At 39.6% G+C, this 23,854-nt stretch overlaps 1 long non-coding RNA gene across 2 annotated transcripts; it reads left to right on the forward strand.

Annotated features, from left to right (window-relative positions):
- Nucleotides 1-13,727: 13,727 nt before the first annotated feature.
- Nucleotides 13,728-23,220, forward strand: LOC136835022 (uncharacterized). 2 transcript variants are annotated; one of them, XR_010851955.1, is made up of 3 exons: nt 13,728-14,029; nt 20,010-20,705; nt 22,684-23,220. It is a non-coding gene; the product is annotated as an uncharacterized lncRNA (long non-coding RNA). The 2 variants fall into 2 exon arrangements; XR_010851956.1 differs by having other exon boundaries at nt 13,728-13,994.
- Nucleotides 23,221-23,854: the final 634 nt, after the last annotated feature.

The following is a 23,854-nucleotide window of genomic DNA, read 5'->3' on the forward strand; positions in this document are numbered from 1 at the left end:
ATGATGGAAGACTTGCTTTCTAGAGAGAGAGAGAGAGAGAGAGAGAGAGAGAGAGAGAGAGAGAGAAGAGAGAATACATATGCAGAGATTAAATTGACGTTTTTCTCATCATAGAATATTTATAAACCTTTCTTACGATTTCTCTTGGTGAAGCAGAGAGAACAAGTTTAGGAAAAGCTTCCATTATATGCGGTGTTGAGTGACTATAAAAAACAGTATCACCAAAGTCCAAAGAACTAACTATAATTAAAAGATTGTCATGACTTCAGCTTGATATGAATTTCATGGCTTTTGAACGACACGAGTGAAATCCTAATCTTTTAAGCTGAATCCATCCGTAAGAAAGTAATGAGAGGCAGATAGTGAAAGAGGTTGATTGGACACATAGGAAGCGCAATTAAAATATTCAAAGTTCCCCTCCCACTCTAACGCACGTTTTGTTTATAGTGTGTGTTCGTATGTCTGTTTCACCATTTTGATTTGTAGCGTTTATTTACCGGTCATCATAAATCTCTGGTAAAATCCAGTTTAATCTAACAACTATAGAGGTAAATTTCGATATTTGTTTACTTGAAAATAGAACCGTATTGCCGACTGTAATATAGTCATTACTTTTCACTTGTGTTTCTCTGATGGGCCTATCGTTTGGCATCTTCAAGTTGTCAACAGTACAACGTCTCACCTTCATATATACTCGTATACACCGTATATATATATATATATATATATATATATATATATATATATATATATATATATATATATATATATATATATATATATATATATATATATATATATATAAAATAAAATGAGAGGAGAGATCGCTATGGATGTTAAAGAAAGAGCGGGGAAAGGAAGATATTGAAGTGAGATGTATAATATACTGTAGAAGAAAAGAGAAGAAGGATAATGAGGATTATTACCAATGAAACCCATCTCGCCTAGTGTTTAATCCGTCTTCTTTATCGTGTTTTAGGTTTTCGGACAAGTCTTTAAAGAGAGCGTTTTCTTTAAGGAGACATGACAGAAACATTAAGACTCAAACACGACACATTCTGGGTGAGAGAGAGAGAGAGAGCGAGCACCTCTCAGCGGACACCACCGGTTATTTTGACTTCATTAATACGCGTTACAGTGGTTAGGGCTGGTTCCTTCAATGTCTTAAATGTCTGGATAAAGATAAATAATAAAGCCGAATGCATGAGGTCACAATTTACCATTAGCTTCTCGACGTTCCTGCACTTTTTCTGGGTATTTGAGAATTTTTTAACAACTATTGAAATACATATATATATCTAGTTAAAGATATCTACACACACTTATCAATATCGCATTATATATATATATATATATATATATATATATATATATATATATATATATATATATATATATATTGTTACGTGTGAAGGGTCTTGGTTGATCATGTATTATCTAATTTAATGTAATTTTTATTTTGCCCTGCAAAACCAAGATTACACGTGAATCTGTCACTTGAAGCCAAAAGTTAACTCTCAAAGACAGACGTTAATTAGCCAGGTCGCCAGTTAAGGGTTATTAACCTTAACAGCGAATATTTGAGATGAATTTGATTTTAAACGCAACGGTTCTTCCAAACATTTGACGAGGCATACAAAAGTACCGAGATTTAACCTGATTTTGCTTAACTAACTGGTATTTACTGGAATAATGGGGTTGAAGCAATAATAAAATAATTTGATTTAATCTAGACTTCGTGAACACATATACCCCAAGTGGTGGCTGAAGGAAGAAAACAAAGAAAAAATGTGAAATACAGAAAAAGTACTAAATAATCACTAAGCTTCAAATAAGAATCGGACTTACCGTGAACGCCGACCGCTGCGCAAACGAGGGACCTCAGAGTCGCATTCTGGCAGTCTTCCCAATTCACTAATTAAGATAGACGTAGGAGAGAAAGTAACAAAGAATAAAGAATATCGCCTGGCACACGCAAAGGCCAATTTTGGTTCCGCGGACCGCTGGGATCTCTCTCACTGACCCGACTCCGCTTCGCTCTTCCAGAGGATTTATACCGCTTCCGGCAATCCGACCTGACAAAGGCATCGTCGAATGGATAGAATAAAGCTTTTAAGGGGGCCACCATAACTAGGGGTCATTGAGCTGAACCTCTCTCTGAGGCTTAGGTCCCTACGCCCTAACATATTTTGTTTACAAACTTTCCAGCCTATGGGAGCAAATGCCTAAATGCTACCTATCGTGGGACAAAGCAATTTCCCTGTCTCAGTCAGGCTGATATTTCTATCCCTAAATGTCTGGAGGGCGAACAGCGTAAATATTTATAAAGCTCCCTTAAGAGGGCCTTCACTCCTCTTTCGGCGTGAAGGTCTATACTAAGCAAGCTGTTCGCTCTCGTAGGTTACTCTCCCTTCCCCCGGAGCAGATTAGTCCTGGTTAGCCTACCTAGGTACAGAACTTACCTAACCCTAGATAGGATATGAGCTATAATCACTACTAACCTAATTCTAATAGTACCAGGAAGGTGCTCACGGTTTTTAGGCTACCTCCTACAATCAAGATGTGTTTTAGACTCCAGCCTAGTGGTACATTCTATGATATTCTAGCCTAACCTATCCTAACTCGACCGTAGCACCAACATAAGAGTTAATATTCTAACTAAATTACAACATGGTTTATGGGCTTAATACAATTAAAATTTACTGCTAATCTCATGAGGGGTTGCCTCATATGATAAAATGGGTGCCTTCCACTGAGGCCTTAGGTTACGCGTGTCACGAAAGCATCGTGGGGTTCAAGCTTCACAATAGTTAAGATTACTGAAATTAGTTATGCTACTTACATGATTACTGCGGCTCGGTGGTAAGTGGAAGGAACAAGGTTACTAAATTGATGTACCGTACTTTAAGGTGGCCTAGGCTAGGTACAAATAAAAGGAAGAGATCACACTGGCTACCTCCTCTGGGCAAGGGGCCAGGATCACTCTTAGATGTTAGGGCACTAGTGCCAGGATGAGCGTATAGCTCGGCAACTACTGGGCTCCCTTCCCGCTTCTTCTTCTTCTTTCTTCTTCGCTTCCTCCAAGGCCTATCAGTAGCTGGGTCTAGCAGGTGATGAGAGCACTCGACTGGACAGGCCAGAAGGCATGGCGCGAAGTCAGGGGCAACTGCAAAGTGCCGCGAGGATTCCCATCCGCTGCTGGCGACAACCGGAGCGCGAGAGCCATCTCGACTTCTGCGTCCGAGGATGCTAGTTCCTGGTCTTCCAAGGAAGGGGGTTTCGGATCCTCCAGGGTCCTGAGTCAAATTTCCAAAGAAGAATCTTGCAAAGAAGAAGTTTCGGGTGCTGGAGGCTCTCCAGTCGCGATGATCAACTGCATAAATCCTAAATCTCCCCGTGGAGGAGGATTCAACATGATTTAGACCCGCATAGGGCCTTTTCTATTGGTAGCTCAACGCCCGTGGCGGACGGAGTTCGGCACTGCTCAGTGCTCGCAAGTGGCACTGGCAGCAGTTGAAGGTCAGGCATGCCTGACCAGGGGTCCGGAGGTGCACTACCTCGCGGACGACTTGTGGTTGGCTGCGGCAGAGATTCCTGCCCTAGCGGGAGATCGTAGCCTCTCCTAGAGTTTTGTTCGGGGGCGTCCGCTGGGCGGTGTTGCTTGTTTGGGCAGCCCTCCCACCTGTGGAGTGGTCTCGTCGCTTGCACGTCCTACGGTACTGTTCTCCTGAATCTCTTCGCGGAGGGGGAGGACTTTCAGGCCAGCCTTCGCGATTGGGAGGGCTAGGCCTGAAATAGGTTATGGCTGCGCCTCCGCTGACCACTTTGGTGGGCGGAAGGTGGAGGTTTGTCATTTTTGGGAGCAACCGTTTCCGTGGAAAACGTGGCTGCGGAGGGCGCGGTGACGGGTTTCCGTGAGAAGATCCTGACTCAACAAGAAGACTACCTGGCCGAATTTCACCTACCACGCCGAGGCGGGGTATCGTGCCCTGTGTCATAACCTGGAGTTGGACAGTAGGAACGGTGATGGTGTGACCCTCTATCCACTTCATTTCCCACCGGGTTTCTTCGTCAACCATGGCACCGGCTGGCACTTGGGCCCTGGCGATCAGGCTAATATCTGCCGCAGTGTCTACTGTGACCGGAAGGGTCATGGCAGGCTAGTGCTCTGAAGAGGGGCCACCGAGATGTACTGGGTTTCCAGTCTCGGGCATCCGGGGGCGGACCAACAGAGAGAATGAAGTGCTGATTAGTTGACAAATTTGGTGGTGGGTACATGATGACAGGCCGGAGATCCGCATTGTAGTGGCTAGCAGCCCCACAGGATCTGCACGGGCCTTTGATGGGTCGTGGTCGTGCAACTGTTGGAGGAGAGGGCTGAGCGGACAAATCGAGCCGGAGTCCTGGCTGGTAGGGTTAGGGGCTGCTTATTAGTGCCGAGCTTGTATCGGCACTAGCTTCAGCGTGGCCCCCTTCTTGCAATAGTTGCACAGGTCTTGCTAGGCAGTCCATTCTTCGGGCGAAAGGGAGTTCAGAGGTGCACGGAGGATGATTCGTTTGAGAGGTGCTATGCGACTGATTGAAAGTTTCCCATAATCAGCCATGCGAATGCTTCCATAAGTGTGGAGGGCTGTTTATCATTAAGATATACCACAGTGGGCCCTGCACACATTGGAAAAGGTCTTCTAGCATGGTCCGATTAAAGAGATCCTCAAACGTCAGGCAGGCCAAGGGAGTCGAACCAGATTGGCCCGGACTGGGTTTTGTGACATGCCCATTCCGTTCAAGACCAGCCGACTTCCTGGCAAGCACTCGGAACCGTCTGTCTCCATTTTTCTGGGGTTACCTCGTGAGGGTTTTAATGACTTCACGAACTTCTCCGCCATGTTGCCTCTCTGGGTTTCTTTCTCCCCAGCGGAGCGAAGCGCTGCCTTGGCTTTTCCTCCATATGCTTGGCTAGTATTAAGGCCTCTTCCGTCTCCGCAGTTGGGTAGTTATCGAAAGAGCTCGATCTCTCCAGCCATGCTTACCTGGCCCTCAGTCCACTTGGGGACTAGGGAATTGATGCTCTAAATTGAGCCGCTTTGATGCAGCAGGTGTAGAACTGAGGCTTGATGGCGCCATGCTTCGGTATTCTTCCATTTTCGCCTTCAAGCTCGGAGCTCCTTCCTTTAGGCTAACCCAGTTTCCTTGGCAGGCTAACTCATGCTGTCTCCTTCTTTCTTCTCTTCTTCTTCATATTGCCTTTGCTCGGCGCCATACACCCTGCTCTTCTTCATACTTCCTCTGCTCGGCTTCATACTTCCTCTGCCTGAGTCTTTCTTCCTTTCTCCCGCTGGCCAAGTCGCCCACTTGCCTTTAACCCAGGTAGTAAGTTCCGAAAGCCGCGAGACCCGCCGCCCCCAGCCCCAGAAAGTTTTATAATGCTCTGCCGCCATGGTTCTGGTGGGAAGGGCGTCTAACCGGTCGACTGGGCGTACTTGGGCAGCGAGGAAGTGTTCTTCAATGACGCAGCACCCCTTTCATAAAAGGTGGCACTGTAGTTTGGGTGTGCCGTGTACAGGTCACACTGGTGGCACTCAGGCATCCCTAGGCACTGGTGCAGGTTAGGTTCCAGAAGAACTTTTCTTCTGTGTTCCTTTGTTTTGTTTATTTATTTTTCTGATTTCTGCTTGGTGGCACTTTTATGGAAAGCAATGTGTTCCTAGGACCCTCCACTGGAGTCCAACCAGGCTATATGGAGGAAAGGTACTCTACACTCCCTGCAGAGTGCAACAATCGAATGAGAGAGAAAGGGAAGGTAAAAGAGAGAGAGAGAGATAGAGAAGTAAGCTATTCCAGTGATGAGTGCTGCAAATTATTGGCACTGTGGAATAAAGTGAATTTGGGTTTTTTTTTTTTTTTTTTTTTTTAAAGATCCTCGTGAGTGGCTGGTCCCAGTACCGGCCCCTTTTTTTTTTTCAGAGGGTGAAAACTACTGTTTGCTTCGGTCTGGATAGCAGGCCTCACTCGTGACCGACAGTTTATCACTGTATTGTAATTACTCTTAACTTGTCCTCATCTATTGTGGGACAGAGGTGTTTTCTTTTAATTGGTTTAAGTATTCTGAATCTGACCATTCTTAGTGTCGGCTGTTCTTTCTTTAAAGAGGGTCACGTACAATTCTAGGGTTAGGAATGCTTACTTGAATGACGAGAGAGAGAGAGTAGAGAGAGAGAGAGAGAGAGAGAGAGAGTTTCAATCAGCTGAATTTCTTGCTGCTTGGAGAACATGTAAACAAGATTTTGTAGCATGCACAATGGCATGGATCTTAATAAAAATGATATAGATGCGTCGCCTTGGCTTCCTTAGGGATACTTAATATCTTAATTTTCCCTGAGCCGACGTCACAAAAGTTTATCGTAAAATTTTAAATTTTCTTTTATATGATTTTTTATAGTAGGTATTCGTATAGGGAACTTGTGGTATTACTCTAACTAAGGCCTATTCTTCCCCGTGTCTAAACATCTTTTGTTTTTGTTTTTTTTTCAACAAGTTCGTCTAACTTCTACTACGCTGAGAGAGTAGTTCCAAAAGGGCTTGGGAGCAGAGTGGTCACAAATAGAGAATGACAATAACAAGGTCTAAGATATGAAAATCCCTAGCCTAAGTTTGTACACAAATCTCAAGGCCAAGGAAACCTCTAAAATGGCCGCCTCTCACAAACAGTTCGACTAATTTCTAAAACAAATCACATGGGTGGGCTTTTCTTTTTAGCACAAATTCAAACAACGAAACAAAATGCAGGTATCCAGATTTTACTTTAAATATACCAATCATGCATAGCGCTACGCTACGGATGGAAACCATCACAAACAACTTGTGTCTTTTGTTATCGCTCTCCTCGCTGTGAACATCCTCGCAAACAATGGAATAGGATTTGCTGATTTGGAACGGACCAAATTTACTTTACTGAAAATGTATTTTATGATACACCATTACTTCCGTTCGTTCGCCACTTCACTGACACGTGTTTTTGAATGATTCCCTGCTTATATAAAACAATAACGCCCTAATTGCCGAAGGCGATTTCTAAATTACTTTGTGTACAGAAACAGGCCCGCTGCCTTTAAGATACGTTACTTGAACGACTTCTTCCTGACGGTCCAACACTGTAAAATGCCCTTTGTCTTAACAAGTTACAAATTATGACTTCTGCCCGGACGACTTTCCACGCTACCCGCTACACTTGTTATTGCAACTATTCTCTTTACTGCTTATTATTATGCCTCGTTCCTTGTTTGGAAGAATGAATGAGTTCGATATCTGACTTTATTTTTTGGAATTAATGTAATTTTAATTTCCTCTTTTCTCCAGATTCTTTCTAAATACTTTAGATTCACGCAAGGTCGCCAATGTTACGGTGAAGGGTCTTGGTTGATCATGTATTATTCAATTCACGCACTTTACGCCCTGCAAACTAAGATTACGTAACCCGTCACTTGAAGCCAAAAGTTAACCAAAGACAGACGTTAATTAGCCAGCGTCGCCAGTTATACATAACTCAACAAAGAATATTTGAGATGAACTTGATTTTAAACGCAACGTTCTTCCAAACATTCGACGCAGGCATACAAAAAAGCATCGAGATTTAACCCTTGATTTCGTTTTAATTCTTAAATCTTCAGGTATTTTTACTTCTGGAATAATAAATAAAGCAATAATAAAATAATTTGACTTAATCTAGACTTCAGAACACATATACCCTTCGCGGTGGCTGGAAGGAAGAAACAAAGAAAATGTGGAAATATAGGTGAAAAGTACTAGTCAATCGACTAGCTTCAACACGATCATCGAACGCCGACCGGGCTGCGCAAACGAGGACCTCAGAGTCGTATTCTGGCAGTCTTCCAATTCACTAATTAAGATAGACGTAGGAGAGAAAGTAATGTGCTAATAAAGAATATCGTTCAAGACGCACGCAGCGCCACCTGGTTCCGCGGACCGCTGTGGGGATCTCTCTCACTGACCCGACCGCCTGTTCTTCCAGAGGAGGACTTATAATTGCCCCGGCAATCCGACCTTGACAAAGGCATCGTCAATGCATAGAATAAAGCTTAAGGGCCACTCATAACTAGGGTCATTGAGCGTAACCTCCTCTGAGGCTTAGGTCCCTAATGCCCATTGTTATTTTGTTTACAAACTTTCCAGCCTATGTAAGAATGTCAGCAATGCTACCTGCATCGTGGGACAAAGCAATTTCTGTCTCAGTCAGGCTGATATTTCTATCCCTTTAAATGTTCGAGGCTTAACAGCGTAAATATTTATTAAAATATATATATATATATATATATATATATATGTATATATATATAGAGGAGTATATATATAGTATATATATATATATATATATATATATATATATATATATATATTTACATGAGTGGCGTAATTTCACATGAATCTTATACAAGTACTCAGCGTTGGAGGCGCTTATGATGATAATGAAGAGACAATAATGCACACACACACATTATATAGAGATACACGCACACACACATTATATATATATATATATATATATATATATATATATATATATATATATATATATATATATATATATATACACACACAATACTTTATGTGCTTTCAACCAGTTCTCCATTTAACACTGCACTAACCTGAACTGTGACAATTCATGCAAAGAACTGGCTTCACCGACGTTTGCTCGAAGAGAGCAACCTTGCACCAACCAACCACTCCACGCGAGATCTTGCCCTGTCTTCTGAGACCAAAGGCGTTTCTCTGTTGCAGAAAATTCGTTACCTGAAACTGCTGAGAGCTGTGCACATTGCACTCTCGCTCACATTTGATACATCATGAGTAAATTACCTTCACGCTGAGTTGGTTTTCAACTTTTCCGTGCAGGGAAAATAATTCTCATCGCGCATCGCGTGTGTTGTACTTCAAAGCGTAGGTTTTCTTGTGCATTATGCATCCATAGCTTTTGGGTGGATAGTATATATAATATAAAAAATCGGGATTAAAGTAAAATTCTCAAAGATTTCTGGTATAGGCTTCCTTTCGATCGTTTTAAGATTAATGTTCAATAAATGCAGTTGATGTTAAATTTCTTTAAGGTTAATATATAATCTTACTTCTCGGTTTTGGTCACGCCATTTTTAAGGGGTACTGTCGTCTTTCCTAAAGCAACAACATTTTTAACAGATGAAATGAAATTAATACTTACTGAGAGAGAGATTATAGTCGTCTGACCACCGAAGCGTGAAGTGAGCTTTTCTTCAGAAAACGAGGAATAATTTTTCGATCAAGAATGAATTGTCATCTGGATCAAGGTATTTAGCTGTGCCATGCTTTCTGGTTGTGGAAAGTCTCATTTGGACAAGGTTGCTAAGGTCGAATGGGTTAGGTTATTTCCAAGATACTGAAGCGTTATCAGTTTCCACGACATGTCATTTACTTTATCTACACGGATAAATGGACATTAACGGCCTTGTTGCACATTTGAAGGAAGTCCAACAGTGGCAGGTGGAATCCTGGATTCCCAGTCCCCCTCTAGGAATGTCAAGTCAAACTTCCAGTAGGGAGGTAGTGCCGTCAGGGCACTTCATGCGGTCCGATGTAGGCATTACTTAAGGTTCTTTGCAGCTCCCTTCGGCCCCTAGCTACAACCCCTTTCATTCCTTATACTGTACCTCCATTCATATTCTTTTTCTTCATCTTATTTTCCACCCTCTCCTAACAATTGATTTTCCCCCTGTTACACCTTTCAGACCTTTTTACTGTCAATTTCCCTTTCAGTGCTGAATGACCTTATAGGTCCCAGCACTTGTCCTTTGGCCTAAATTCTATATTCTTCTTCTATCCCAGTCTAGTTCAACTGGCTTCATGGGCTAAGTCTCATTTTCTTTGCTCACCGTTCCTCCTGCAGATGTTCCTTCCCAAATTCAACTTCCCTCTACTCGCAGGGTGTGGAATTCTTTCACTGGTTGTGTCCTGTCGCCTTGCTTATTTCAGCAGGCAGTTTTATTGCTTTTATTCCCTTTCTTCTACCCACAGACCAAGGAGATGTATGACTATTAAAGGACCTCGTTATTAAGCGGTCATAACACCCCACAACAAAAGGCCAGGTTCATCATAACACACCCCACAAGCAAAGGCCAGGGTTCATCACCCCCACAAGCAAAAGGCCAGGTTCATCATAACACACCCCACAAGCAAATGCCAGGGTTCATCATAACACACCCCACAAGAAAGGCCAGGGTTCATCATAACACACCCCACAAGGGCCAGGGTTCATCTCGTTATTAACACCCCCACAAGCAAAAGGCCAGGGTTCATCATAACACACCCCACAAGCAAAAGGCCAGGGTTCATCATAACACACCCCACAAGCAAAAGGCCAGGGTTCATCATAACACACCCCACAAGCAAAAGGCCAGGGTTCACTCTAAGGCAGTGGTTCTTAACCTTACTCATCCTATGACCCCGAGACTCTTCAGGATATTACCGTTACCCCTATAGTAAATTTTGAAATTGTGAACCTTGTGAAAAGGTAAGACAAAACAAAATGATAGGAAGATCATGGTTTACTGAAAATGCCACGAACAAAAATCTTGAAAAATTCCACATAAGCTCTACAAATGCCAGAACACTGCAAATTCCACAGAACTATTGAACGTCATCCAAATAAAACCTACTTCTCATTCACTCAGTGGGAGGGTTGAAATTGTTTTGCAACCATAAGTCTATCAAAGCGAGAAGTGCTCGACAGGTAACACCTCTTGTCAGCACCGATCACAAGCCTGTAGTATGCCTTCGTTTTCCAGTGCTACCAGTGCTGAGTATCCAGCCTCGCCGCGATAGGTTAACGGGGACTGGATCAGCACCATCAGTGCACGCAGCGAAAGAATGGGACAGATACCCTGCATTTTTGCCCAAAATGTCGGGAGCTCTTGTTCAGTAAAGTCGACTTTCAGCTGGCTAATCCAAATATTTGAAAATATAATATAATCCCCCGAAACCTTTATTACCCCCTGAGAAACCCCAAACGACCACCAGGTTAAGAAACACTGCCCTAATGGCAATGAGGAGCACTTGAAGCACATCCAGTTTATATCATTGCGCCTCTGTTGACCTAGGCAGTGAATTATGTGCCTGGCAGTTAGTTAGGTGTTGCTGATAATATTTAATTCATAAAAACTTCCCTAATTACGTATTTACCCGCTTGTTTATCTACGCTAGAGGATTCTTTAACTAAATCTGCCATAAACATTATATTTTTTCCTCTGAAGTCATTACGTTTTGAAAGAAACGGCCTTTATCGAAATATAAATGGCGTGCGCCAGCACACAAAGCACACACACACACACACACACACACACACATATATATATATATATATATATATATATATATATATATATATATATATATATATATATATATACATATATGATAACTGTAGTAACCACAATGACGTCTTAGCTTATCTACTTGAAATTCAAGAAGGATAAAAGTCAATTCTTGCTCTTTCATACATAATATCAGAGGCTGTGAAATTCTGGGGGGACATTGTCCCCAGGCGCAGCATTGAGGGGGCTGTAAGTTGGGAAGACACCTATTTTGGGGGAAATGGGGGTGATGAAACCAGTAACGTAGAGTCTTTTAAGTTTTTAATCGTTTTCAGTACATATTCTATATTTAATGAAGATTGACTTCTTCAATGTTCATTATATATAAATGTAATCATAATGTGTTAATTACTATACCACCAAATTTTATTACATACTTATACTGTAAAATAAGTGGTTGAGTGATCTGAGTCAGTGCAAAGATATTGATAGGTACCCCCCTTTTCTTTGTTTAGGTTTTCTGTTATCAATATCTGTCTAATTATCTTTACATTCTAATACCTTTATACCGTTTTATTTCCTTGACATATGGTTGATCCTAAGTAACTATCACTTTAATCTTTTTGTTTTCATTATTTTGACGCATGTTAAGATTGAAGAAAAGTAAGTTTATAGTTAGTGAACTAAATCTTTGTTCTTATCAGTTTTCTTTTCAGGCATTAGAACTATTCAGTCTTTACCACAAAATCTATTTTTTTCTAGTATTAACTTCTATGCTGGCAACAAATTGTTCATTTTCATGATTTTCTTAGCCCCTGTATTCCCTAATGTTTAACTCCTTTTTAGTCAAATTTATTTAATTTGCCATTTGTCTTTGGTTATTAAGAGTTACTAGTTACTGTGATGCTTTATATAATCTAATTTTATTATCTTATCAACATTTTGGAATTTATTTATATAATGATTAATTAATTACAGTATATCTATATATGTAAATAAACTACAAATTTGCAAATTCGGTTTGTGCTCTGTCATTCCAGATTATTATTATTCAAATTAGAATTTTTGTTTTTTCAATCAATATATCTAAAATAATGAAGGCAAACATTTCCTATTGTTTTTAGATAGTAAATAAAAATAGCCCTCCCTCTGTTCCCCCGCCATCCCCTTTGGGGGCGCCATAAAACACTTTGCCCCCGGGCGCCAAAAACCCTGAAGACGCCAGCAAATTAATTCTGTCAAAATAATAAACATTTGTAAGATATAAACCCATCCTAACCATCATGGCCAAGTGTTCAGTCGTTTATTAAACCACAATAACCTCTTATATTCATTTCTTCACGCTTGTTGAATATTCTTGTCACTACAAAGCCTAAGATCCAAATGAAGAAATCCTGACATCCGTGGTAGGATTCTAACCCGAATTCGGTATATCAGAAAGATGTCTATTCCAACTCTATTAAATGGATCTGAATTCGACAGGTATGTTTCCATGCTACGTACATCAGAGTTTCATTTGGCTCTTACTTTGTTGTCCAAATAATATGAAAAATCAAAAGTTAAGGGGCAAAAGGTTATTACTGATACATATACTGTATATATATATATATATATATATATATATATATATATATATATATATATATATATATATATATATATATATATATATATATATAGTGAGAGAGAGAGAGAGCTGTACGTAAAGTTGATTTCTCTTATCGATATAACGATAAGAGTAACTTCCATATGCCATTGAACCTCAGTGAGGCTATAAAGAGCCAGTCAGGTATACACAAAATTTTAACCTTCTTCTTATGACTTGAAAGAGAAACTAGAGAATATTTAGGAACTGCTTCAGCAATTCCTAAAAACTCCCCACTCATATTCGTTACGAACATTTACTCATGGGGAAAATCCAACAGAATTTTCACTGGTCTTCGGTTCAGTAACTCTTTTCAGCCCTTCAAAGTTATTCATGATAAATTAATAGAAGGAGGGAAGCCTCATGGCCTGGTGCTGCACCAGAAATCAACGTGATATTTAGAAAAAGAAAAACGAAAACAATCCGCCCTGTGGGTTTTCACTGACAGGCGAGTAAAATGCTTTTGATTTCCTGTTCTTGAGGGGTAGACGTTCTGGTCCTACAGCGTGGCCAATTTCCAAGTTCTGTTTACCAAAGCTGTCAAGGCTATTGAGTGAGTACTAAGAAAAGCGAGAATAATGATAAACTAAGACTTCCAGTAACACGAGAACAACCAAATAACTCCAAACTCTTCATGGGAAAACAAACTGACCGTTAAAAATGGCAAAGAGGTGAGTAGCTAACACGGAGGCTACGGAAACTGGGGATACGCTTGATCTTAGATCACGGTACAGATAGCATCTCTGGACCTTGGTATTTAGTATCGCATTACGAAATACCAGGCAGTCACCGCAGTTACACGCTAGCTACTAAAAGCGAAAGCGAACGACGACCACGATTCAGTCCGTTGCGGAATCGCTCCACGAAAACACCTGCGTACTTCATTTCCTTCTCCTGAGGGAAGCTCTTCTTCCCTCGAGTGAGTAAGCCCTTCACCTACGGTTCGCCTCCATCCGGACTATTCGTTCAGTCGTTGTTTAGCTCTTTCACAGGTAACGTCGGCCCCCTCCACGTCGCCCTCAGAAAGGCAAGTCAGCTTGCATGATCTGAGAAGTATATTTTGTGTCTGAATTGATTTTTGTGGTTAAATATCAGTGAGCTTTCTACAGCAAAAAATCAAGTCTTTGACCATTAAAGTTTATACCATGAGTCTACTGGTATGTACACCTGTGCATGTACAGAACATTATATTCTCTAAAAATGTTTTTCGTTCGGTTGAAGTAAAGAGGTGACAGTTTTTTTTTTTTATATATCTATGAAGCAGCCACAAACAGACTATACTAATTATCGTCACACAACAGAAAACTCGTAATTCGGTTTATTACCTGTCATGTAGATGAGGTTTTTTGGTCATTTGACAAATATTTGCTTTCATGAGGAGACCTTCGGTAGTAGAAATGCATAAACAACCCAAAGCTAAAAGGGACAACAATAGAAAGTAATGGAAAAAGGGAGAAAAACGTAAATAAGGAGGAAATCAAGAAAGGGTAGTATCAGGAACAGGAAGAGAGAGCGAAAATCAAGAGGAAATAAAGGAAAAAAAGAGGAGAAAGGGAGGGGGGAAGAGGAAGGGAAAAGGAAGAGAGAGGAGCAGATAGGAGAGTGCGATATGAGTGAGATTCGTTTTCAGACTTTCCTTTCTCTTGAATTTTATCTGTTCGCAACTTAACGACAGATCTTTTGCTTAACCGTTACAATTTGCGTGGTTTAGGCAAGGTTTTTTGTCATTGTTGGTAGTGTTGTCGGCAAAATATTGTAGGTTTTGAATAATAAATCATGAGTGAAATCTGAAAATAGCAGTGAGGTAAACTTCGAGTGCCGGACCCTAATCTAGGGCAGCCCAACATTATTGCGTATTCAGCAGCTGAGGCACAGGAAATAACAGCACAAATTATTTGGAAGATGAAACAAAAACACCTTTGCTGTTCATTACATCAGATCATAGATGACAAAATCATTTTAGCGCTCGTAGGTGAAGTTAAAACGACAGCTGTTTCATTGTAACAAAATAAAAAAATAATGGGAAGGGCTAGAAAATTTTGTACAAAGTCTGAGATAATTATTAACGTTAATTATTATCCAACAGTCAGTTTCAGGTAAGCTGAGCTGAGCTGATATTGCTCAAGTTTGATCCATTTAATGCTAGTTCAATAGTCTCATAATATTTTCCTTTTCTGAGTAAGTTTGCCCATATTATCAACTTCATATCATGCACTTTCGCAAGAAGGTGGTATTCTACAGCAGTGTTCATTGATTGGTAAAATTTACAAGTTAACGGCCATTTACCCTCGTTTCACTTGATTGTAAGTCCAGTGTGAAAAATAAAAATAACAATAGTAGTGGGATGGAAAAAGTATTGCTTTACTGAGCAAAATTTTTGATTGACAAAGAAATAACAGGTACCACATAAGAGACAATACTCAGTAATTGATAGCTAACCTTGCAAGACCTCCAGACCATGGTCACAGAAACAGCTCGTGGGTTTGCCATGATCTGTTTATTTATACTGTATGTTTACGTTTGCTTTTTAATGCCCAATACCCTCGTTGCTTCTGCAATGCAGGGCTCCTCCTACTCGGACTTGAAGCTGATTCTGTTTTCTCTCACTTGGACTCGACGTCTTTGTTCGTATCAATTAATGAAAATAATCGGACACATCTAACATGAATGGGCTTGGACCAAAGTTATGTTACAGGCAGGGGTTGATGGGGGGTAATTTAAAAACATTCATCATGGGGTCAGTGGATCATCACAGTGTGCTTGTGGACATAGGCGTACGACAAGGAATGATAAAAAATACAAAGTAGGATGATAAACTGAGGCTTGATGAAGGGGAAAATTTTTTTTGAACTGCTCTTAAGAATATGAGTAAGTCAAGGAGAATGTGAGAAAGGAAAAGGTGACAGCTGATGGAATGTTGTTGGTGAATGTGATCAGTAAGTTTAAGGGAAAAGAGAAGTTGTACTGGAGGGAAGTGAAAGCAAAAGGAGCATTGTTAATGAATAATTAGATGTTAGAATAAATCATGCAAATGGAGTGATAGTGTCTGAAAAGAATGGGACCTTGTCATCAGTGAATGAATATTTTTAAGTCGCTGAATATAGTTATTTGAAACTAGGTAGAGCTGAAGTGACAATTGAGGAGGTAAAAAAGCCAGTTAAAAAGGTAAAGATTCAAAAAGGGCCCAGAGTTGATGAGATTACAAGTAAGATAGCTGATCAGGGAAAGTAAGTACATCTAGATAAGGAGTAGATTAAAGGAATAACTGTTCCTTTGTACAAGAGGAAAGGTGAAAGAGGAGCTTGCATGAATTAGGAGATAATAACATAAAGTATATCTGGAAGGAGTTTGGCAGAGTTATCATTGAGAAAGTAAAAGAAATGAAAAAGCAATTGATAGGAAAGACCATTTAAGACTTGACAAGGATGAAGGTGTATGTGTGTGTGTATGTGTATGGAGCAAGTGTTTTAATGAAACAGTCATGTCAGAAGTATGAGTACAGCTGTAATATGACTGAAAGAAAAGTAATGTGAAGGTCTTGAGATTTTAAGGTGTATAAAGTAATTAGTTTTTGTGATAAAAATTTAATTACTTTTGGACTGTATAGTTTAAAGTGTGACAAGATGAGTGGGAAAATAAGTCAGTGCCTTGGTGTGCACTGTAAGGCAGCTTAATACTTGAGTGAATGGAATGAAGGGAAAGTCAGATGAAGGACTTGTATTTGTTTCCAGTGTAAGAGAAAATGTTGTATAAGTTTTTAATTTAAGAGAAATGTTGTTTATGTTTAGAATGGATCTTCAAGGAAGTGTGGAATTCACAGAATGATGAGAGAAAATAGGTTTGGAAGTTCAATAAAGTGTAGGATTCTAATGATGGCAGGGGAAAGGAGAATTGCTATGCCACAAAAACGCAAAACCGAAGGAAGTAAAGGGTGCAGAGAATAACAGAAAAAAATATGAGGATTAAAAGCCCAAGATTTTTGGGATCGTAGAGTGACAGGAAAAGGAGGCAATGGAGGTCGTGATTTACGAAACGCAGTTAGGACATAAGAACAAAGATAAGTAGAGACTTCATAAAGCTTCTTTTCCAACTTATTTGTTGCCAACGCCTACTCTCATAACCTGACTTATGATAACGCGGTTATCTTCCTCGGAGACCTTTATGGTCCTGGCTCTGTTTGTGTCATATTGTCTATCGCTATCTACCTAATGACCCTAGCGATCTAACCCTCGTCATGAAGGGTGTATCTGACTGGTATGAGGAATGTGAAGTCGGCCTGAGAGAGAGACAGAGAGAGAGAGGCCGTCCAACCAACAGTTAGGAGACAATACTATGACAAAAGGGCCACTTAAAGTTCGATGCTTTTCAAGAATTTTCATAACCGGCATCAAAATACAAACGGTGAAGATTTAGGAGACGTCAGCATGGAGGTTAAAAATCGGATTTGCCTTGACGAGCGGTCAATAACCTTTACAAGAACAGAGGGACGAGAGTACTGAAATAATAGCTTCGGTAAAAGTAGCCGCCGTTACTATCTGCTTGCTTTACTATAAAAAAGTAAAACGGAGGAGAATGTGTCAGAGTATTTCATGGATTAATATTTGAGTAAAGGACTAACAGTTAAATACACTTTCCTAATCTCCTCAGGAAGTGTAGGGTGGATTTAAATTACGATGCAATTGAGCATTATATGTAAAATTTTATACTTTCATAAAAGTCACTATAGTTGCAACTAAGCAACCAATTAAGTTTTCTTCATTACTTCGGCTCGTTGTAGGAGTGTTTATCATTACAAACATTATTATTATTATTATTATTATTATTATTATTATTCAGTTTTGTTTTGTTAGTCTTAGTTTATATATATATATATATATATATATATATATATATATATATATATATATATATATATATATATATATATATATATATATATATATATATATAGTGCGTATGTAAGATTTATCAGAATAAAGGAAATATTCTAAAAGAATGAGTACAAAGAATAAATATTTCTTTACACTGGGAAAAGGCACTGTGAGAATTACAATTAAAGGGGAATCAGAATAACAGTATACCTGTATAGGAATAAGGCCAGGTTTTGAGTGAGAAAGTACAACAGTCAGCAGAAAGAGATTAAGGAAAAGAACAGCGTGCATTCAATTAAGAAAGAGGGCTCGTGGGTTAAGTATTTATCTTGAAATAGTTGTTCGGGTGTAAAGGGAAAAATCTTTAAGTGACGTACATGGACCTACAAAGTTCCCTTGATGGAATTAATAGATACAGTGTTGAGGCCAGAGGGTGTTGATTATGTGGCGTGTAGAATGTAACTTGCTAACAGCAGTGAGAACCTTTTATTATGACAATTAAGACTGTTATATGTAGATGTTTATGATCTATTCTGTATAACTGTGACTGTAACATGAGTGTTATGTCACCATGGTTGTTTATACTTTTGAAGATGGAATAGTAAGTCGGAAAATTGAAGCTGTGGGACAAGAAAACAAGTCATGAAAGGAGCGGCAATGGCTGAAGTCTTGCAAATGATACAGTGTGGATTTTTATTAGTGGAGAAACGATGCACAGGCTGGTGAGAAAGTTTGAAAGTGTTCTTTGAGTAAAAAGTTGAAAGTGAATGTTAGCAAGAATAAAAATATTAAAAGTGACTGACCTATATGTGCTTTTAAAAGCAGTTGAGACTGATGACAGTAGAATGAGAAACGAGGTATCTATGAAAAGCGAAGAAGGATTGCGTAGCTGACACCTCTTTGCGAAAGTGAAGTGAAGATTTTGAATGTCAATAAAAAAATGGTACATTTTGAGATGCATTTTTTTTCAGCATACGCTAAAATGGCGAAAAGTTTAGATACGCGATGAAACGGTAAAAAAGGTAAAAGATGGTTTAGTCTTTTTAGTTGATTTGGTCATGTAGAGTAAGTGGGATGATCAAACTGGTGAAAAAACCGATGAGATGCTCGGTAAATCGTGTGAAATAAGGGTGGAAATACCAAGAAGGACAAGACTCCGCTTGTGAAATAGGAGTGGAGCGAAATGTTAGGGAGTTGACGAGGTTTTGTACCTTCTTAGAAATTATCCGCCTAGGCTGAAATTATGGAACTTTCTTCTGAAGAGCTATTGTTGATTCAGAAAGTAAGAAATGTGTGAATGACAGTTAGTCTGTTTTCCTCTGAAACCAGCTCTTTTTAGGAGAAATGGTTTAGTGAAAGCCAAGGTAGGAATATATTAACGGATTGTTGAGCCAGATCTCCTTTATGGAATTTAGATGTTTATGTTGAATGCGAATATAAAAAGATTTAAAACAGCTGAGACAAATTGTTTGTGATGTTATATGCATCTTGAAAAGAATTGAAAGGCTGGGAAAAGTAGAGATAAGTGGAAGTGGTAAAAATGCTAGTATTGGTGAAAAGCTGTTACATACAGATCTTAGATGGTTGAGTCATGTGAGAAGAATTGAGGATGATCATTTGGTAAAAAGACTGTAATCCAGAGAGGTTAAGAGGAAGAGATGAAGAGACTTAATAAGAGTTAAATAGATGGTATGAAAGAAGTGCTGGAAAGGGGTGTAATGTCTAGAAAGCACGTGCCATATAAAGAAAGGATGGTGCAGTGTATAGCGGGGTTCGATACACTGCTGATGTAAGCTAATGTGTAAGTTTTCCCCACAGGGGGTTTATTCATAATTCCGTCAAGTATGAATGCGGCAGTGACTGCTGTGCTGTATTATTATGAGTTGCTCCTGTTCGGAAAACTTCTCAAGGTTGAATTTGTGTGTGTGTGTGTGTACGTACTGTAATTTCATGCACAGATGTACAGTTTGCCTCCTATTTGAACAAATTGTTATCAGAATAATGCTCATTTAAATGCCCAGGACTCGAAAGTTAATGCCTTACACCGGATGATAATTTTACGTTCAAACTGCTTATTTCATATTGCTATGTAATATAGCCCCTCAGTTAGTCTACTTCTTACTTCTATTGTTTCAGGTGCGGTAAACTGAACTTCAAACAAAGAGAATAAAACAAACTTGAAAGAATAGTGAACAACTGCCGTGTTTTGAAACCATCAAGCACCGGTTTTCCACAATCCAGGAAAAAGCAAACAAGACAAAAAGGCAAAAGGAAGAGGGAAAATAACTCCAGGAAAGAAAAGCAGGATGCAAACACAGTGACCGAAGTGAACGAATGTTTAGAAAGTGTGAAATCCGAAGTTAAGGGCTGACGGTTTCCGCCCTTTCGTTCGCTCGCATAACAAACTACGTTGTCGCCATCGTTTCTGGTACATTAACCATATCTCTTTTTCTTTCTCGTTCTCAGGCATAAAAAATTAAAATGAAAGCTCGCTAGTTTTTGATAACATCCCATCATACGTAATTATAGCCCACCACCCCAACGCGACAGTGTATCTGCGCACGCAGAAGAGTCGAGAATAAACGCGAGCATTCGTATTTCGTTCGTTTGGGAAAGAAGAAAACGAACGAAAGAAGCTTAGTTTGATACGAAAAGAGAAGTATTACTTCCGGGGACATCAAGGACGATGAAGAAGACGGGACTGATGATCATGATGATGATGACGGTCATCATACAGTTACCCACAGAAACAGAAGCCACCTGCAATTCCTGTAACGACAGGCTCAAGGTGTCCCTCATTTGCTGCATTTTCGACGGCCGCTGCTGTGTCCTGTAAGTATGTCGGTATCACTTTATTTTGCTTATTGGAATAAGTTTCATTGTAAGAAAGACAACTAGGTCGAACGACACACAACTCGTTTAGGCCTACAAGAAGGTGAACCCTGGCAACGAAGGCGTCAGTAATTATCATGTCGTCATTTAGCTGGTAAATAGACAATTTAACTCCGTTCTAGAGCCTATCCCAAAACCTTGAGCAGTCCCTTCCCTCGGAGTTAACCACTACATTTTTTTTCTAGATTCCATTTGTAGTATTTTTAATCTTGGCTAGATGAGACTTTTGCTGCACATCTCGTTTGCCTTTACCTATAAATGTTTTCCACAAATAACTTGGGATATAAATACATCAAAGAACAACACTGGAAGAGATAGAAAGGAGGGGTCTCAGCACCTTAGAAGTTGAAATGTTCGTTGAAAAAATAGACGATGGTTGATTGCGGATAGTTTTATTCATTAAACTTAGAGCATTCGCGCTAGTGACTGGATTCCATATTTTCATTGTAGACACTTTTGTATAAATATCTGTATGTTTATATGCCTATGCACTAAGTGTAAGTGATTCGAACGCTTTCTGTTCATCCACCTTGTTTAAAAGTACGACGCATGCGCAAACAGATGTGGTCGAATACAACTCTCGGGTTATTCCTTGTTAGTGGAAGTTGGAACTTTCACTACAATCTCAATCAAACGAAGTGATTTGGGGGATTTTATGGTGATGTTGATGTGGGAGGGGAAGGTGAAGAAGGAGGAACTAGTGAAGATGCTGGGAAAATGAGGGAGACTGTCTCTTTCGGTTCAGTCGTAACAACAAAGAACCAGGATTACGGAAGGGAGATATATCTTTAACGTATGTTAATTACCGCCATTATAGGAACTGCTGTTGCAAAACCTTGGGAAAAGTCACCAAACCAACCACCCCCACCACACCCTTACATGTAAGAAAGTATTCCTGCCACATAAAATTTTTCCAGCGAAAATGAATTTTCCTTTTACGGAGAGAGAGAGAGAGAGAGAGAGAGAGAGAGAGAGAGAGAGAGAGAGAGAGAGAGAGAGAGTTCACCGTACTGCTCTTCTAGTACACGAATAATTTTGGTTACTTCCTGCTCAAGGATAATTACCGAGGAATTCTCTTACGATACATCTTTTCTTTGTTCTCTGCTTGTTAATCTTGTGACATACGGACAGCCTGCTGCTATTATCTTGAAATGCGAATCCTGTTATTATATTTCTCCTTTGTGCCTTGTTCCTCTCAGAAAATAGTGAATATATTAAACATTAAACCAAGAACGTTCTGTTAGTACGCTCGTGAAATGCCTGACACGGTTAATGAACTGTCCTAATACAAATTAACTTATTAACATAATTCAGTAACATAAAGGGTTTCACGTTGACTGTTTCAGTAATGTACCAACCAGTTACATTCATAGAAACAAATAATATTTATAAAAAAAAACAGAAAATATAAGATGATTTAAGAACGAAGATCGAATCAATTCTAGCATGCCGAAGTTATCAACCCCGGAAGTTATAGAGCGACACCTCTGTCACTACAATGATGACATAAGCGGCCATATGGAGCGTAATGGCCTTGCGCTAAGGTGTGAATGGAAATAATAGGCCTAGTGCAGACCTCTGGACATATCCAGCCAACCGAGAAGTTTTCGTTTTTGGTTAATCAGAGTTCTTTTTAACTGTCAGTTTCAAAGCTGGGGAACTTATTCGAGGTCAGAGGATAATAATAATAATAACAATACGGAAGTAGTCCCTCTCTTAGAAGCAGTGTTGTTGAAAACAGTTGCTGTTTCAAGCAAAATACCGGTGAAACAGCAATTGTTTTCTATAATAATAATAATAATAGTAATAATAATAATAATGCGAGCAATGCTTATTTAACACCAGATTGGCCACGATGAATAATTATCTTACTCTGTTGCCTAATGTTTTGATTTTTGTTACATTTTTTGCTCTGCAGGGGACCAGTGGCGGTTGGGAAACGGGACCTTTCATGGGTCCAAGAGCGCTACAAGGAGAGACAGGAAGAGGACCTGAAGCTCGAATTGCAAGAACTCGAGCGGGAGAAAGGCGCAGTCGTTCACCCATTGGCAAGACCTCGCGACTGAGGGAGAGAAAGCCATCGTCCATAGCCGTTGATTGTTGGTTAAGTTTAGCTTAGCTCAAGTCAGACACGATGCTCACTCTAGTGCGCTAGATTTATTAGACTTATTTCAGAGTATTCTGCTCTCGAAAACACGAAATCCGTTGCCCGTGGAAGTGTTTGGCTTTTTATCTAATTTCTATATTCGAAATAATTTTATTTTTATGTGTATGTTAGTGAAACAACTCTGAAAGTCACATCAAGACTGTTGTGCTTGTATATTTTGCAGTTTTAATCTTACTATATTTTATGTATCGGCAGAAATTAGATGCCTCCTTGTGTCGCAAAACATGGCCCGTATGTTTACTTGTAAACGGCCTCTGATAATAATCGGTGGTAACCATCTAAGCACAGACCAGACCTGATATACCTCCCTTCAGAGAGCGTAGGACGAGAAGTACGGGGAACGTGTTACTGCCTCGAGAAGCAAAAGCCTGCGTAACTCAAAAAATGCGAATAGGCCTCATAAGTTAATCTGAGACCAAGAATGAATCAGTTTTCTCCGACCACCAAACCCGTGAATGTCAGAAGCTGCGTCTGTAGCTCTGGTTTTGACTGGTTATGTCGGCTAGATTTCTTCCAGACAATGTAGTAGTTTAAACACGATCTCTCTCTCTCTCTCTCTCTCTCTCTCTCTCTCTCTCTCTCTCTCTCTCTCTATATATATATATATATATATATATATATATATATATATATATATATATATATAGATAAACAATCACTATAAATTCATATTGCGCTGTGGAGTCCAAGATCAAGACAGTTTATAGTGATCTTGCTTCAACCTAGACATTTATAAGGTCAATTGTATATAACCGACTAAAATACCGTAAGTTTTGATTGTTATTATCAACCTCACCTACTGGATCTTGAATATTCGACCTGGCTGGAGGTTCAGGAAATATGATCGAGGTCACCAATCATTGAAAAGTCTGCTTTTACTGTTATCTTAACGGTAAGAAGGAATTTCTCATCAATGATATTA

This window comes from Macrobrachium rosenbergii, chromosome 54, assembly GCF_040412425.1.
Source record: "Macrobrachium rosenbergii isolate ZJJX-2024 chromosome 54, ASM4041242v1, whole genome shotgun sequence".
In the NCBI taxonomy this organism is placed as follows: domain Eukaryota; kingdom Metazoa; phylum Arthropoda; class Malacostraca; order Decapoda; family Palaemonidae; genus Macrobrachium; species Macrobrachium rosenbergii.